At 39.0% G+C, this 15,858-nt stretch overlaps 1 long non-coding RNA gene across 1 annotated transcript in view; it reads right to left on the reverse strand.

Annotated features, from left to right (window-relative positions):
• LOC148224285 (uncharacterized) overlaps positions 1 to 15,858 on the reverse strand; it is a 61,716-nt gene that overhangs the window by 23,250 nt on the left and 22,608 nt on the right. Inside the window, exon 2 of the long non-coding RNA XR_015802281.1 lies at positions 11,027 to 11,074. This is a non-coding gene — a long non-coding RNA (uncharacterized LOC148224285). The remainder of the gene's footprint in view (positions 1 to 11,026; positions 11,075 to 15,858) is intronic.

The raw sequence follows: 15,858 nt of genomic DNA on the forward strand, positions 1-15,858 counted from the left end.
AAAATGTATGCTCTATCTACTGCAAATGTGATGTAACTTCAAAACTGTTTATATTAAGGTAATTTTGTTATTCCATTTGTCTGAAGAATCCTTCCCAGAGAAGCTTAACATAGCAAAGCTACAAGCAACTACCTATTATTTGGGTGGTTCAGAAGATCTCTGTTACCAAGAAAAAGCTTAGTGTTGACCCTACTAATTAATAACCATCTTTCTAAAGATCAAAGAATGGAACCTGATCAGGAACAGCTGCTGTAATGTATGGTTATTTACATTTTCCTGTTTGATGTCCTAACATGCTTTTAATGATTTATCATCCTTTTTCAGAGGGTAATTCCACTGTTTTATGAAAGAAAATAAGTGTCTGTTCCTGGCAGATGACTGCATACCTAAGATTGTGTGGCCATTGATCTGTACATGGAATTTTCCCCAGTGTGAATAGGAATTTCATACGAAGTGTATGACCACAGTCCAAAAAAGGAAAAATCCTGCTTTCCTAAGGGATCTGCTCCTGGGAGTGATGGGACACCAGTGGTACTTCACTGGGCAAAAGGGCTAAAGGACTCAGGCATAAAGACTGGAGAGCACTTGTTGCAGGTTTCCATGTTTCCACTCCTGCAAGGGTTAAGCTGGAGACATTTGTGTTGCATGTCCCTGTTCTCCACATGTGGGTGTCTGCAGAAACATCTGATATTCCAGATGCTTCAGGACAGTAGGTGCTGTTGGTAAGTCAGACTGATAGATGCCATGCCCAAGCAGTAAGAACCTCTTATCACTCTGTTTACACCAGTAATCCGAGTTCAGACACCCAACTCCATTAAGGAAAAGTAAATGGTACTTAAATGGAAAATGGACAAAGAATCTTGTTGGTGAGATCTAAGCTCAGTTTGCATTTACAGAAATGGAAAATAATGTCCACAAACTTAGTTTTAAAAAATACAGTAGTTGATATAGCTCCATGAGAAGGCAGAAAGATGATAGAAATTATGGCAAGGGAGTAGGTGGGAGAGAACAGATGGGGAGAAGAAAACTCTCTTACTCTAAGCTAGATTTTGTGTGCATGCATATCCTGCATATAGGCCACCCTCCCATGACACATGAATTTTGGAAGGGTGTTATTCTACCCCTTATATATATAACTGGCTTTCCCTGTAACTAGGAAAACATTTATTTTAAAAATTGAATCAACCCTGAGCAAAACATGGGTTTCAGTTACAGGAAGAATAGGTTCATGAACTCCAGCTAGCTTTCTGAACCCTACCCTCTTAAAAAAAATAAAAATCACGTCTGCTAAACTCTTAGGCTCCAGGAAACTTACCTCTCTGGATCACCATGCAAGCTACCCAGTAAGGTGTTTCAAACTGCACATGAGGCAAAATAGCTACGAATACTAACTATTAACCAGTACAAAATAAATTTTTTTTAAAAAAGAAAAATGGTTAGTGTGACAGACCCAGATAACAGAGGAACAGCATTCTTCTCCACTAAGGTAGAGGTAGTTCTTAGCATGGCATTAAAAAATATATGGTATTCTAGAGAACTATTAATGCTAACTTGGGACATGTTCAAGTCTTGCAAAAAGGAATTAAGAAAACTCTTCCATTCTTTTTGTTCTTTTGATATCCCTTATGGCCAACATTTGTAGTCCCGACATAGCTACCTCTTCCTCATTCCCCATAAATAAAAGGTTGTGCCAACCTATACAACCTATTGGCCACTGCTGAACCTCTGCAGCAGCTGGAGCATGGTGTGAACTCGTGGGATGCTTGGAGAAGACTTCAACATCTTCAAGAGTGATTGGTGGTCCTGCTCTGGCAGGGCAAACAATGTTAACAAAATACTCTCCAGATAAGCAAGTGGGCAAGATGTCTTCCTCGTGGGTGACTGACCTTCACTGTATTCCTTTCCATACTGTTGTTTGCAGATGCAGCTTATGTTTTCCCTATTGAATGAGGCTATTTCTGTGATATGCTCTTGCTTCTATATGTCTGCATGCAGTTCTCAGACTGGGGTAGTCACTGATACACAAGGGTTTAGTTCATAGATGTATTTTACGCCTCCTGAGGCTTTTGCAGCTCTCTGACGACCCATTCTACATTCCCAACTGCTATTAAACACTGTATGGGTTAAGTTTCAATATAAACCAAAAATAAACATAATTTTAATTTCCTATGACTTTTAAATCATTGCAGCCTAACAAATTCAAAGCCTTGAGTGAGTTGAACTCTTATTTCAAGTCTATATGGAGTTAATAACTCTGATTTTCATTCAATTAATACGGATTGCACCTGAGAATAAGAAAGAAGAAGTCTTGCCCACTACATATGGAACTTTCATTTATTGTAAAGGGATTTTTTTTAGCTTTCCCCCAAACCCTGAGATACGGCTTTTGACAAATTCACTTCTTCCACCTCTTACCTGCCTAGACATTCAGGGCACACATAGCTTGACAATACATTGGTTTGACTTGGGCATGAGCAAGCAATTATTCAGCTGGTCATACCCGAGAATGTCTGGCACTTTCGGTGCAATTTGTGCCTGTGAATTCAAACTGCAGCTGCAAATTCAGCAGCTGTGGCTTCCCTGCATAGTGAGACCCGTCTCTTGTGTATATAGAGGGACCTCAGGAGGTCTGCCACGTTCAAGAACAAGGCTGTTCTGTTTGTTGTGGATGTTTACGTGACTAGATATACTCTGCTGAAATGTACTTGAAAAATATCCATGGCATGTGCTTCATCCCAACCACTCATTCCCTTTCCTTGACCTGCCCTTTGTGGAGAGCATGGAATGTTAAACATTTCTTGTTGGTCTGCCCAGCCTCTGCTTTATTTACACTTACTCTCCCATTCCCTTATGCTGGGGCACCTTTTAGGACATTTTCTTTCCTGCTCAATGTAATGGAGTGCCAGTAGGGCCAGATTCTTCAGCTTTAAGGAAGTGCATCTTGGCCATTAAAGCTGGAGCCTGCACCCACTGAAGCTGCATGCAGAGCCAAAAGTAAGAAACAGTAAAGAAAATTAGGGTCTAAATAGTGCTTATGGCTTGCTGAGCAACACATCCCTTTTTCTGCTGCTCTGAGAAGAAGTATTTTTAAAACAGTAGGTAAAAATCACTTCTGCTAAAGCATTTCTTCCCAATGTAAACAAATTTTGGGCTTGTGAAACCCATTACTTCAGTAGTTGCAGAGCCATCTCTGCTGCATTTAGCAGAGATTACATAATAAAAAACAGTCCTTACAGCAGAACAGCCAAGAGCCTACACTTTCAGTCAAACTAGTTTGCAGATTTCATTTTCAACTATTATAGCGATCTAAACTACCTGGAAACATACATAAAAGTCAGCCAGGTTTATTCCAGTTTCAGCAAGGCCATTCAGAAGCTACCTTGAAATAAAAGAAAGCAAAATAAAACTCCGGGCCACTTTTTCTTATCAAATTTCTCTTTAGATAATCTTGTAGATATGTAAGACAGGTGGAAGTTTTAGTACAGGAAACAGGGCAGTGTTCCTCACTGATAAATTCCCAGTTAAATAAGAATTTGAGTCTTCCCACAGACTTCAGCTATTGCCTCAGAATTTAGCTACTTTCAAGGCTGTGTCACCTTATCTCACCTCTTTGAGAGGTGACACTCATACTTGTCATTCATATTTGTAATGCCAGAGCTGCCATATATGCTATCTCCAGTTTCAAATGCTATGTGATTTAAAAGCAGATACCATCTTTCCTTCTTTTGAGTTATCCTTCATATTAAGACCAAAGGAAAAAGGAAAGCTGTTTTCAGTAATGAGGTTCCAAAAGAACAGTAATTTTAAAGAGGAATCCATAGGAAAGTGTGGACAAGCTTACAAAACTTTTTAAAAGCACTTTTCTCAATGGAAGTCATGTTAAATGTGAACTCCAGTAAGCCCACCATGATGGTCTCTCATATAGAATGTAAAAGATGAAAATTGTTGGTGCTCTATGGATTGTAGTCACACCTGAATTGCATTTGAAAATTTATATTCAAGCCTAGAACATTGTTAATAGACTGCTGGTAGTGGACTAGGTTGTTATCCTTACTTATTTTTAAAAGAGACAACTTGAAGACCAAAGCCCTCCTGTTGGAAGTAAATAGCCAACTGACATTGAAGCAGGGGTATAAATGGCCCTCATGTTGTTTTTGCTGTGTTGAAATTAAGTACTTTATATATTAAGAAGTCTCCAGCCTAGCCCCTTCTCTGTATTAAATGTTCTGTGTGCCACTGAATTCAAAGTAAATCAAAAATTACTTCTTCAAAGTAATATCCTGGCCCTAATTTTGGAAGGTGTAATGCCTCTGAATGACCTGATTTACAGAACACGTTGAAAATACTAACATTGAACCTTCCAGCTAGAACCAGGAGACTAATTCAGCACTTCTGCAAGTATAGTTTTTGGCTGTGGAATTCAAGATCCAGCTCAAGACCTAAGACTTGCAATTGTGTTTACTAGCTTGGTAAAATGGATCAAAAAGAGACACACTGTGTCACAGTAGCTTAGTATGTTCAGGTCTGAAATACTGCCTGTCTGTCTTAAGTGCTCATGAGGTTTAGATCCAGCTGGCAACAGCCTGCTGAGCTCTGACCTGAGCCTGAACACAACAAGGCTGCACCTAAAATCCTAACCAAGCCTTGGTGTGTTTCTTGGTGATAACGAGGACATTTGCCTGCAGCGAGAGATGCAAAGCAGATCCATGGATTCCTCATCCTTTCATCTACAAAGCAGGATAAGAAGGATCTTGGCAATGGCAAAGGGCTGCACAGTTAATTCATTCATGTGTGCCAGAGGAAGGTCTGAAGGGAAGCAAAAAACTGTCGGAAAGATCTGGCCAAAATATATGTGCCATCCTATTTTATATTGCTGCTGAACAAGCAATTAACAGCATTTCTTACTAATAAAGCTATCAGTCATGATCTTAGCTATCTGATGAAAATATTCGTTGGGGACATCTTAAAATAACTTTGATTCCAAGTGTTTATCAGGAGAGATGGTAGGAATTCCATACAAAGCCTGTGTTCAAAGTGCTCAGATTCCTTGTGGTTTCTCATCTTCCTGGAGGTAAGCTCATAAGGGAAAAAATGCGTGCCAACTTCTGTGCTGCTGCACAAGCGTACCGTAAGATGATCAGAGAGGTTTACTTGCTAAATGCCAAGGAGTTTATTTAAGGTAAGGCTCTGCCCTGCATGGGGGTACATGAGGCAATGGTGAGGTTGCAGGGCACAACACCCATTACATGAGTAAGGCACCAGAGCAGCCCCAGCACCGCTTCCTATCCAGTGCTAATGTGAACACAGAAGAGGGGAAACAACCAAATAGGTTATAGAAGCAACCTAGGATGTGGGAACTGGGGGCTTAAGCCCCCACTGTGTTTTTATGGTTACCTGGGATAAATCATTCAGCCATTTTGTGTATTGGTTCCAAACTGACCCCAAGTGCACAGCATTTATGGTGTGTCCAAACCTTGGGATAATTTTGGTGTCTGGATGAGTGCTGTGCACTCATCAAAGCTAGTGCTGAAAGTCAAGATAATTCCACCTCCACACTCGAAAGAGTGTGCAAATGACTTAGGAGTGCAGACCCATTAGGGGAGCAGGAGAACAAAGTTGAATGGCAACACAGAAAGCAATGCTGAGTGGAAAAAAAAGCAAGGTCACTGACTGTCCACCTCAGGCATGAGGTGTCTCCCATGGTATGGTGACTCCAGTCACTGTCCTCAGACAAGGACTGGGGCCTTTTATGGGGCAGATTTATGCAGCAAGACAATGTGTTTTGAACAAACAGCCAAGAGGGAAAGAGCAACTTCAAGACAGATACGGTAATGATATAGGATAGAGATTTAATTGGCATTATCATGTGTTATGACTCTCACACCTCCTGTTGTCCATGCTGAGAGCCTGGAAGAAGACTGTTTTCAATTGCACAGCTGATGAAAGAAACTAAAATAAGAACTGGAGGGTGAAGGAGAAAAATCCAGACAGACCCAATTCTCCTCGCTCCTGTATAAATCAGGAAACAGATGTAGGCTTGTATGAAAGGGGGAATCCTGCTGTTTATATCATGGTCTCTCTTTTTATTATCGGTAGACTGAACTTTTTGGAAGCCAGTGATTAGGAAGCCTCCATGACAAGAATGGGACAGCCACCTTAGCTGGAAGCAAATACAGCTTTTGCAGCTGATTTGATAACAAGCCTTGGCAAAGGACCTTGAATGACAAATATGAATGACAAAGTCTCCATCTAAACAACATGAAAGTCACATTATAAATACAGCAGGAAGGAAAAAAATCAAAATAAATAAAGTAAAACAAACCTATAGCTCTGGTTTCATATTTGTTTGATAAACAGTTCTTGAAGTGCAACCTGTTTCTTCCAAAATCTGAAGATATGCAACTTTGTTTACAGAACGATATAATTCTGAGAAGCCACTTCCATGCCACCACATGCCCTTGAGCGAATAGTTTTTCAGTATTTGCATTAATAACTACCTTCAAGTAATGGATTTGATCAGTACTGTGTACCGTTATTATTCTTTTTCTCCCAATAGCAACAAACTGTATGAACACACCAATTTCTAGTTCAACACTTACCCCCTTAGAGACCACAAATTGTTCTCCAGACCTTTTATGGCTAAGTTTATCTGCTGGTGTAGGCTGCTCAGATATTTCCTTCCACTTTGTTTACTTGTACTGATGCATTTGCACAAGCAGACTGTCATTCTGCATTATATAAACTTAAGCTTCACAGCAAAAATAGCAATACCTGCTCTTTGTCTTTGCAGATCTGGCATTTTCCCTAGAACATTTGCAAAGACATTAATCCAAATATGAATGTACAAAGGAGGAGGTAAAATAAATCTAGTCCTTCCTTTAGGATTGATAGGGGATTGGCTTCAAGACAAAAGCTTATCTAGGCTACAGCTATCCACACCAGGGAAGAATCAAATTGATTTACTTTTAACTGGTTTTGCTTTAAAACTCCTATTAATTTGAAGCTAAAATAAAGCAACTCTTTTATGTCATTTGAAAAAGATTCACAAGCCATTCAAAACTAAATTATTAAATGGAATGTAAATCAAACCACTGTGGAGTGATAATAGAAACATTCTTGCCATTGTCATTTTGAGGTGAACTAGAACAAGGAATGTAAAATTCTGATCACTTTGGAATATTTGAGATTCAAAGCCCAGTGACTGCTCTACAGCTGTTTCACATGAATTAATTTCGTTTTGTGATTAGTCATTTCACAGTTTCTTGTATGTGGTTTTGAATAATCAGACACCAGATAGATGTCAATAGTCTAGTGAGGTAATTCCTTTGCGGTTCTATTCACAGAATTAACGCAGTCATACCTGTCATCCTGTGCATACTGAAATTAAAATACAAAAGGAAAAAATAATATTTTTTCAAATTAAAATTTAGGAAGGAAAGATGAAACGATTAGATTTCTAGTTTTAGAGTTTCTCTAATCTTATGCATCAGTCAGATTGGTAGGCATGTACTCCAGGGAAGTGTGTTCTAAAACTGCGGAAATATACTGCAAATCATTCATAGAAAAATCAAGTAATTTTATCTGATTCAGGGTACACAGTTCAATGCGCTTTTTTTTCAGAGTTGATGGCTTCTTAATTGCTCTCAACAGTTTAAAACCACATAAATAAGACAGACCAAATGTTCCCTTTTTGCCTTTTAGACCTTCACTTTTTTCATTTGCAAAGTATATAACTTTGTAAAATTTTAAAATATAAAATTTTGATAGCAGCCTATTGAAAGACTGACTTTTTGTTCAGGGAATGGTGTCCCATCAAAAGGTAAAACAAGAGCTGCTTCTGAAGAAGGGAAGCAAGAAGTTTGCTATTGAACTTAATATTTGAACTTAATTTCCAACATTAACAGCCTTTTCCCTGCATAAACAGAATCAGGAGTTAATCAGAGAATTTCCAAGTTAAATTCTCAGTTTTCCACATCAATAAAAGAAATTCTTCCAAACCCACAATCTCCATATTTTCACTTTGCGTTGAAAGAGTGAAACTGGTAGCCAAACCTCAATACGTTACATATTCAACAGAATAGCATCCGTTACATGGGTAATAAATTACCTCTGGAGGAAGAATTTTCCAGCTCAAATGAGCTTCCAAAAGCAAAGCACAGGTGTTCCAAAACACTCCTTGGTTTAGATGTGGTGAGAGAATTTTACACATGATAAATCTTAATTATTACTTTAGAACAACTACCTAGTTTTTACTTCTGAATTACCCATTTGCATTACACCTCCTCATCTCTGTGTCCTGACTCTGAAATGCTGCTTTCGTTTGCCAACATTGCTGGCCACCCAGGTGACAGAGCGTGCTCTGAGACAGAGATACCGGGAAAATGTGGGAGTGCACAGCTGCCCGTCGCCAGAGCAAGCACCCGTGATTCATTCTCCAGAGTATGGCAGCAAGTTCAGATACCATCAGAATGAAATGCAAATCAATTTAGCTCTTTAGATATCTAAATCTACAGATCTCAGTATTTTCACTGTGATACCAGCAACAGAGCAAGATGAGGGAAGGTGTTTGCAGCTGCATCAGCATCAGCAGGCAAGGACAGAAGACAGCCAAGAAGAATCAGTGGCCTGACCTTTGGGACACACTAAAAAGCAAACTAACATGGTCAGGATTCTTGGAAAGTTATTAGTGTAGTTACTGGCATGTGCTAATATGTTGGAGTTTTGAGTCTTGATTATTATTGTCACACATTCTATTGGATTTTGCTGGCAAGGTTGATCTACCCATATAACAACAATAATTTTCCTGCATAGACGTACCAGGATCTGTCATCACCAGAGCTAGAAGTAGAAGTCAGGATCTTACTTTGAACATCTCAATCACATTCTTTAACTTTTGTGAGGTTTCCTGGCATTAACAGATGCCACAATGTTTGGAAATAAATTTTTGTGGCACCTTGTTGCTGAGTCGGCATTTCAGGTCAGGTTATACTCTTAATCATCTCTTTTTTTCTGCAAGAAAATGACCCTCTATCTGTACTTCCACTACCTTGGATTCCACATGTCTTGTCAAATTACCTTCAAATTCACACACTGGAACCATTCAGGTCTCTAAGGTGTAATAATAGCTCAGTCAAAAGCAAAAATTTGTTCAGATGACTGCCCTTTAAGTTCCCAGATCAGAAACAAAAATAGTTGAAATCAGCACTTTTTAAATGTACACAAATATATATTTAGTTTGAAGAGAAAATAAGTTCACGCTGCATGAAGTGTTTCAACATGCAAGTTTGAAATGAACTTTTCCTCCTCTCCAGCACATCTGCAGTTCACCACATGCAGACACACAACGTACATTTTTGTTGAAACAGAAAAATGCCGTGAAGGAATATGACAGAAATCATAGCCGCAAATGGCTTCTGTGGAGTCAGTTGAGCTTTTTGAAAATAGCCCTTCACCATATTTTCTTGTGGGCAAGTTCTGTCGTCTCCCACGAAGACGGCCGCCAAATACCCCACACGCAAGAAGCCGCCCTCATCAGAAAGCCAAGCTCCTGTTTGATGTACCAGCCCTTCTCTGGGTAATCATAATCTGGTTTGACGTGTTTGTTGATGAACATTTCACAGATAATTTTTTTGTTTTGCTGTTCCCTGGTTTATACCTCTTCCAAGACCTTGTTTGACTCCAAGCCACCATAGGATAGAAATCAACTTTTAACTCCTCTGGATACTTCTGCACTGGCCCAGGGTCAGCCAAGCACCACGCTCTTTGCATGACTGCTGTGCAAGGGAGAGGCAGGGGCTCACAAAATTTGTTAATTTAGTTACAGGCCTGATCAGCAGGAGGAGCAGCATTCATTGTTAAGCAGGTGGTATTAAACTCTAATCTTCTACCTTGCACATTTGAAACCATCAGTGTCTGCGTTGCACAGGACAACCTTCTATGGTACACTTGATTTTCTTCTCATAGTTCTTCTCTACTGCTCCTTCAATGAGTCTAACCACTCACAGCCTTTGAATAGGGGAAAGACTTTGCTGAAAGCCTTCATCTCCCACAGGATCTCATTCTCCCAGCCTTTCCCTTTTCTTTAATAAAAATCCATTTTCTCCAGTTACTGCTATGTGCACCACTGCATAATCCCTTCCTTTACAGAGATGTGCCAAACCCCCCTTCCTAATTGCTGTCACCAGGTGCACCATGCTGCTCAGGAAGCAACAGAAAGCTCTTTGAAGGACTGAATTGCAATTTTGCCTATAAGAGTCTTCGTCCAAAAGCACTTTCCAAAACCCAAACTTTGAAAGAAAAAAGAGAAAGAGTCAGGGCATCTGCTTAGGATGCAGTGGATAACTGCTGCAGTGATGATGTGCCAGATGACAATGCCTTAAGGAAAGTAAAGAGCTCCTATCACAGCTGGAAAACCTGCCTGTACCCTTCTGGTTTGCAGTATATGTCCAGCCCTCACAGCTTATATAACTCAACCTCACCTGTGATATTCCTAGCAAAACTGCAACTGCTCAGGTTTCTTTGTTTTCTCTGCCAGCCTTTTAACTGGCTTTCAGCTCTCCAGACCACTTTTGAAATGCACAGACCATTTCAGAAGTTGTTTTTTCAGATAAAACTAGGATATGCGTAGAAGCAGTCAAAGGCTGACTGATTATCTTCTCTTCACAGTTTAAAAATAGTGTCTTTCTGACTGAATTTTTCAACCATTACCATTTTTGTTACAAGGAGACTCTCGATATTATTTTGCAGACTGGCCATATACATGTTACCTTGGCTAATAGACAGTCAGGAGCATATTTTATCCACGTATTCTGAAAGTTTTTAATTAAATGGCCTCAGTATGCCCACTCTTTGATGTTGAATCTATCCAACTTCATTAAAACTTGCTCACATGCTCTTACTTTGTTATTAAATTCTACTGAATATCTATGAAAGTCTTTCATTCTTCACCCTTAGCAAGAATTGTAATTACCTTGCTATAACAAGCAGAATAATTAACAACTTAGTCTGCCAAAATTTGTTTACTTACCCATCCCAGCAGGGTAGATTCCAGTATTACGCATATTTTCCCAGTTGTCTAGAAATAAATAAAAAAAAAAGAAAAAAGAGAAAAATTGTATTCTTGAAAATGCTCAGTAGAACCATGTAATTAACAAGAATTTAATTTGTTTTACTTATTATAATTTAGATAGCACTTTTTTGAATAAGTGCTTTTGGACTTTTCAGTAAAGTTGCTGCATACTAATTTTATTGAGAATTTTTCTAGGATAGTAATTTAACTTGATTTTAGTGCTGCACTGCTGTCCCTTTGAGACTTGAAGTTTTGATTCATAACTAGTGAAGCATAATCAAAAGTAAGGCAAAAAGCCAGTTTTTACAGGTAGCTAGGAAATAAAAGCAAATCAAAACATTCTCTACATTCAGAATTCTTTGGAATTACTTCAACCACTTGTTATGATGCACTAGTGCCACTGAGCTCTAGCTGTACAGTGGATAGTGTGCTTGAATGCTTAAGCAAAATTTCAGATGAGTTGGTGGTTTTAAGCATAGGTTGGAATGATTCATCTGGGCCTACAGGCACCATTTACATAAGTCACCATAACTCCCAGGTATCATGAGACTGAAACAGGCTCACACATCCATTCTAGGAGTTAAAAGTAGCATTTAACTATAATAATCTGTACTCTTCATTTCCACAAATGATAATGCCTTTTGAATGACTCCTTTGTTCCCACAAATACTGTCCTAAAAAGGTGAAATGATTGCAGGTAAGACAAAACTTCCATTAAGTAATTTTATATTTCTATTGTACCTGCCATACGCAGGAGAGATATCATTGTGTATTCTGACTAAATTATCTATTACAGCACAGTTGCAGTGACTGCAAGAAACTTAATTTTCTTTGTGACTGTGAACAGTCCTCTGGAGTAAAATGATCAGTTCATTAAAATGTTAATAGGCAATGCTATTGAATATTCTTCTACTTAATAAATCCCACTTGGTATCAATGTTGATTGAAGTGGGCATTATGTACACTTTTTGTTGACTCCCTGCTCCCTGCAGAATCCCAGACACTATTCCTGTGGGCTCCTTTGCCTTGGAGTGAGAGTGAATGGGAGACTGTTGAAAGTTGAGATGCAGATCTTCAGACTAACAGAAGGATATGTTGCTGTGTTGAACAACAAAATTTCCAGTTAAAAGTCAATGAATACTAGTTTATTAAATTCCATCAAATTAAGATTATAGAATACAAGTATTCTATACTTCTATAAGTCCAGCCCTAATGCTCCACCCACCACTCAAAAGAGAAATTTCCAACTTTGCTTTCTTCCCAAAGGCAGTATTTTTCATGCTCTCCAAATAGAATCTTCTCAATCACTCTCTGATTAATTCTGTTTACTAGAAAACTGTTTCAGGTGCTCTTATATCCTGCGTATCTACAACACTGTGGAGCTGTCACTAGGACATAGATGTAATTACCCTGCCTCATTAAAGAGTGTTCAGGCTCCCAGCAGCAAGACAGTGTAGTTAAATTACCCAGAAATTTGGACTTGGCTGGAAGTCTGCAAACAAGAGACTGGATGCTTGGTTCTTTGTGTTTTCTCTGGAGAGTCATCCACTATTTGACATTTAAACCAGAGGGGAAGCAATACAGAATACAGCTACTAGAATAGCTACAATAATGTGATTTGCTTACTGAGCTGTAGGAGCCTACGTCTCAGTAGAATCTGCTTTCAGGTTCCCCATCTGTCTATCCAGTGACCACTTTAGCAATGGAAGTGACTTTCATTAGAGCTGGGGTACATCACCACTGGCAGTACATGAATTCCTCTGAAGGGGTGCCTGAAGCAGTCTATGGACCAGGGCCTGAGACTGCAACCTGCTTGTGAACCACAGCTAATTCCTTGTGCCTGCGGGTTGGGGCAGGAGTGCCAGCACGTCTGTGCAGGCATTACTGCAGGGCAGCTGAGGAGACTCTGGGCTGGCTGAGCCCACGGCACAGGCTGAGGACTGGCTAGGAGTCCTTCCCCGTCTGTCTATACAGCTTCTGGGTGCACAGATATCCCCAAGCTAACCAAAAGTAGGAGTGTCAGCTCTGCCTTATTTATAAATACTCCTTGCCATGAGTTTTTGGCTTTATTAACAGGAAGATACATTCCTTTCCTTGTAATTCTTGGATGAGTTTGTTGATACGCATGGAAAAATCCCATCCTTCACGTGTGCATGTAGGAGGCATGTTTTACTCTTCCTTAATCTTATTCTGGCCTCTGCTACTTGCATATAGGACATTCTATGCCAGTACCAGCAAAAAATATGCATGATGTGTAAAATACTGAAGGGGAAGGGAATAGGAGCTAAAATCTGTTACTACCACAGGCCATCTGCTCAGGTATTGACTCTCAGAATCTTTAAACCTCTTTGATTACACTCAGACCAAGGAATAGCACCTTCCTTTAATGTCAGGTTTTGACTTGTCCCTGGAGGACAGAAGACATAGTAGTTTGAAAAAGCACTTTGAACTGTACTTGAAGACCAAATTGTAACACTGACTGACACACTAAGTTGCAGCCTTTAAAAGAAGATGTGATTATCATTACATCTGCAAGTCCTGGCCAAATTCCAGCTTTAGCACTCCAGCTGTGGGGTTTCTTTCTTTTATGTTTTCACACAAATTTCTAGGATTTGTTCTACCTCAGTCATAGATGCTACTAGGAAATTCTGGTACACATTTCACTCTCTGTCATCCAAGACAAACACTTATCAATGCCTTCATTTCTTACAAATGGGATCAAGTAGTTTGTCTTTTGCCAGAAATGTGATGCTATCAATGTATCACAAAATCTACAAGCAATTCACTCACCCATATGTTCACCAAACACTCTTCAGCTCTATCTGGGCATCCTGAATCTGTCTTAAAGCCATCTGGAATCATATGTTGCCAACTTCTAATCTTCAGTTACGTACAGTAGCAACTTTCTGATCTTGTAGTTGCTAAAATTACTAAATTTGGAAACGTGGTAAAACTTCACTGCAGCAGAGGAGCCTGTTGTATGTTTTAGAACCCCAAAAGCATACTCCAGTGTTTTCTTTTAGTCTTTTCAAATAAGTACATAAATAGTAAACAGCTTGATCTGTGTCAATTCCAGAATAACTGGATTTCTGAGGAAAATTTTCCCACAATTTTAACTTTTTCTAAATCTGTATTTGCCCATTCATTATGAGTTGCCTTTACAAAGAATGTTACTGGCTCTTTCAATTTCAATCCTTCACTTTCAATCCTTCTCCTTTCCTTCTTTCCTCTCCTTTCCTTCTCCTCCAGTCTTGCTTCACCTGTGGTCTGTTCATCCACTGATATCTATATTAAACTGTTGGTCATACATATGGCCATTTCTACCAATCAGAACTACAGTTATTAACTTTGGAAGATGTCTCAGGTACTTGTATTTCCTTTGGAACCAACACCTTCCAAAGAAATTTACAAAGCTCGCAAGCCTGGACACGTGATGAGGAAATACAGCTGGCTGGATTCCCCAGCTACAGCCAAATACTGAGATATCCTGTCTTTAGCAATTGGAGGCATTTGAATTTGCCACAACAGCATAAGCAAGCACCGATGTTAAATATTTTACTTAATTTTTTTCTCATAAGACCAAGCTGAAAATTTTGAAATACCTTTGAAAAGGTGGTGCCATCAAAAAAGAGACACTGTAAGCTTATGCTGCAAAAGATTCCTTTTGTCAACATTTTGCTGATGCTGCAATTAAGTATAATGTTATTCAGAAAGTTTTTAAGAAATAACGTCTGTGAGTAGGAAGTTGTGTATAGAAGCCTTTTACCAATGGATTTTTATTGGAATAGATTTCTATGATATCAAGTTCTGCAGTGAAGAGATTAGACCTTTCTCTCGGTACTGCTTCTGTGAAGATAAGTGCTGTAGATATACAAACAAACAAACTTCAACAAGATCAATAAGTATTTATCCAATTATGTCAGCAGCACATCATGTTATATAATTTTTCTCTATTCTTTTTTCGTATTCTGGAACATCAGGAAAACCTCATTCCTGACTGTCTGGAATACCTTTGGCCCACTACTTCTTGTCAATGAAACAAATGTTGAAAATTGGCAACAAAAGTTATTCAGCTTATTGAATATATATTTCAGGGCTCACTCAGTGGATGTGCTTGAATTTGAGTTTAATCCACTGGCAGAAAAAGCATCAAACGAGTCGAATGTTCCTCCACTGTAGCAAATCAGGAAGTGCTTTTAAGGTCAGTGAGTTGCACTAATTTACAGTGTCTACAAGTTGTGCTCCAAATTTTGTTTTCCTTTTTGTTTTCATGTCAGAGTTTCTGAGGACAATAGAGATTCAATAAACCCACCCTCAGCTCTGTCTCACTGAAGGAGTATGTTGAGTTGCTCTAGTCAGAGGGGTCCAAGCTTATTTATCTAAAGTCTTTTTCAAAAACGCAGTCACACCTCCCTCTTAATCAGTTCTATATTTTAAAAAGAGTATTGAAAAATTGAGAATAACAGTCCAAGCCTGTTCAGGAATGTAATTTTAAGGCACAGAACTCAGGAAATACATCCTGTCTCAGCTTCCAAAAACTCTTTTCTACGTTAATATCTTCTTACATTTCCTGTAGCTTTTTTCCCTGCCCAGATAACCTCATCTTGTGTTTCCATTACCTCATGAGTTCTGTTTTACTCTGACCTTTTTTACTCTGTCCCTTCATTATGTTTTAGTTAGGGGACATGGATGACCATAAGTTCAATTACACAGCTTCGAAATGGATTATTTGTACTGTTTCTTATTAGAATCAAAATCTATTTAAGTACCAGTTCAGCCAGGCTAGTCTT

The sequence above is a fragment of the Sturnus vulgaris genome, chromosome 3 (assembly GCF_052056855.1).
Source record: "Sturnus vulgaris isolate bStuVul1 chromosome 3, bStuVul1.hap1, whole genome shotgun sequence".
Taxonomy (NCBI): domain Eukaryota; kingdom Metazoa; phylum Chordata; class Aves; order Passeriformes; family Sturnidae; genus Sturnus; species Sturnus vulgaris.